Source organism: Pinus tabuliformis, chromosome 8 (genome assembly GCF_031772625.1).
Source record: "Pinus tabuliformis cultivar Carrire ecotype Pingquan chromosome 8, CPIR1, whole genome shotgun sequence".
Lineage (NCBI taxonomy): Eukaryota > Viridiplantae > Streptophyta > Pinopsida > Pinales > Pinaceae > Pinus > Pinus tabuliformis.
The window spans coordinates 543,635,717-543,639,187 of NC_142294.1; positions in this window are offsets into that span (position 1 = coordinate 543,635,717).

Genomic DNA, 3,471 nt, shown 5'->3' on the forward strand with positions numbered 1-3,471 from the left:
AACGCCCCTAACATTATATCTACTTTATGAGAAATGGTAACATTGTAGCCACAAAATAATGGTGAAAATTAACATAACCCCCACATACATATATATATAAGTTTAGCAACTAGACAATCATGTAGTAACCAAATTTTTAGTTTTCCTTAAAATCTCCAAAAAGCCTCAACAAATCTAGGTGTAGAATTTTCAAGTGCAACTTATATATGTCTGGTATACTTTGTTTCCCTTAACCTGTAACACCCATAATTTTAAAATTTATTGAAAACATAATCCAAACTTGGAGTAACGATTGGAATTCGAATAACTACCCCATATACTTGAATAAGAACAACATTCATATAGATACAATTAGAAAATAGAGGTTGAATTCATGAGTATATTCATTCATAACCGCTCTCACATTGGCTTAACTATAATAATCGCAACTGTAACTTCAAATGCATTTTAATCAAAATTAACTGTATATTTTAAGAGCATATTGATTAGAATGAACTGTAATATAAAGTGTATGTCTACCAGGATTATCTCTGATATTAGATGCATATCAATAGAATTAATTGTAATGTTAAATGCATATCAACCGGAATCCAATGAAATGTTAAAAGCATATTAACTAGAATTCTCACATAATCAACTAGATGCCCTTGGATAGAAAAACTTGCCACCCAACCATGAACCATCTTCTTCGGTTCTCCCTCGAGCCGAGATCTACATTTTTTTTCCAAAATCAATAACCTCTTGTGATTCTTGGTGAAGGTATTTTATGCCTTGCTTGCCTAGGAGATTATCCATAGTGGTGTTTCGCTTTCTAACATCTTCCTACCCCATAGCCTATGCTATTTTTTTTCGAAAAATTATCTTCCATTTCCGTTAAAGTCTTCCTTTTTCTCCCGTGGCACTTTATTCACCCATTCTCAGTGTTCTTTCCTGACTAAGCGATTTGATAGATTCTTCTCTCCCAATATTATCAAATCTTAATCAACGACTCCTAGGGATTTTTAGGAGTAGATTAAGGGAATTTTGTTCAATCCTATCCATATTGGATTCCGGATTGGAATAATGATCTCATTAACTCAAGTGTTCTTTTCCAAGTAAATCTTTCAGTTTATTTTTATTATCAAAATCTATTTATTACATCATCATATTTACTCTAGATTGAGTCTACTATGGCCTTCAAGCAATTACTAAAAGTAGTTCTTCCTAATTAAAGGATATTTACATAAGTAAAAAGGGGTATTACATCTTCCCCCTATAAAAATAAATAACACCATCCTTGATGTTTATTCCTTCTCTGCATCATCCAAATAATGCTAGACAGGCCCCTTCCATATTATCCTCACGTTAACAAGTATCCTCAGTTGTAAATTTTCTCCACTACACTTTAACCTCAGCAATGACTCGATTCCAAAGCAAGATCTCTTTCCAATCTACAATACCGAGTGGCTTTTGCATAAAATATCCTTCGAGCTCCACTTGTATCAAATTCTAGTCAATTGCATGAGAAGGATCATGAATATATTTTTTTAATAATGATACATGAAACACATTATCAAATTTAATATGACTGGGCAAAGCTAGTCGATATGCCACTGAACTAACTTGGTCAAAAATTTGAAAAGGCCCGCAGAATCGAGGTGCCAGCTTGGCACAACTACGAGTGCTAAGAGTACTTTTTCTAGGCTTCACTCTCAAGTACACATGATCTGCAACATTAAATTCTTTATGACTTCTTTTTTTTCTTCATAACCCTTTTGTCTATTGTGGGTTGTTTTAATATTTTGTCTAATCTTCTTAACTATATGTTCCATCTCTTCTAAATCTTTAGGATCCAATATTAATTTTTCTTCTGGTTGACCCCATCTAAGTGGCATATAACACTTCGTGCCATACAAATCTTCAAAGGGGCTCATTTTGATGGAATATTAGTAGTTGTTATTGTAAGAAAATTCTAACAAATGCATAAAATCCTCCCACTTAGTGGGTATGTCAATTACATACATGTGTAACATGTCTTCTAAGATTTGATTTACCCTTTCTATTTATCCATTTGTTTGCGGATGATAGGTAGTGATGAAATATAACTAGGTCCCCATGCCCCAAAACAAAGCTCTCCAAAATTTTAAGGTAAATTTAGCATTCATGTTTGACACTATCATTTATGGTACACCATGCAGTCAGAAAATTTATTTCATGAAAATGTTTGCAATCTATGTAGTTCCAAAAGTAACTGCATGAGTATAAAGTGTGTCGCTTTAGTCAAAGTGTCAACCAACACCGTAATCGAATCATGTTGATACTTGGTTATTGGTAAACCTATAATAAAATCCATTTATATTACCTCCCACTTCCATTTGGGTATGGATAATGGATTTAGTAATCCTACAGGATGTTGGTGTTCCACTTTTACCAATTGACACTCTAAGAATTTTGTTAGATATTCTCCTACATCATTTTTCATGCCTGGCAAAAAGAAAATTTTCCTTAACGTTGTTACCATTTATTGGTCTCCTGGGTGACCAACATATGGTCTTTCGTAGTATTCATCTAGTATTATTTGCCTCAACGTGTCCGTATTAGGAACATACATCATTTTTTGATATGTTAATAGTTTTTTTGTGTTTTTAGCATATCCAGGGACTTCCTTTTGCTGCAGTTTCTGTTGTATTTCTTGATATTGAGGATCCTATTATAATTCCTATTTGATTCTCTCTCCAAAATATGTAATAGTGTTTCTCACAGAAATTCCTACAAATGCATGGGCATTCCTACTGAGAGCATCTGCAATTGTATTTCCTTTTCCTTTTATATGTTTTATATCAAATTCAAAACGTTAGGGAAATCTAACCACCTAGCCTACTTAACATTTAAATCAGGCTAACTAAAAAATATTTCAAATTGATATGGTATGTTAACAACAAAAATTTGTTTCCCAATAGATAGTGCATCGATATTTTCAGAGCATGTATTACAATTGCCAATTCTAAATCATATGTAACATAATTTTGTTCATTTTTTTTCTAGATATTTGAATTCATAAGCTATTATTTCATTATCTTGCATTAGCACAACCACAAGTCCCTCCAGAGAAGCATCAATACAAATAATAAATTCCTTATTTGGGTCCACAATTTTTAATATAGAAATTGTTGTTAATAATTGTTTCAATTTGTCACATATTTCTTGGCATTTAGCTTTCCATTTAAACTTTATTCCTTTTTTCTACAAGGAGGTGATAGGGTAAGCCAATTTCGAAAATACCTATACAAATATTCGATAGTACCCAACAATCCCCATGAACGATCGAACTGTTGACACATATTTTGGTATAGGCCAATTCATGATGGCCTTAACCTTCTCAAGGTCCACACCTAATCCTTCCTTGGAAATAATGTGACCTAAATACTGGATTATGTTTTTGTAGAACTCACATTTGCTAAGTTTTTCATAAAGCTGATGTTCTCTTAGTGT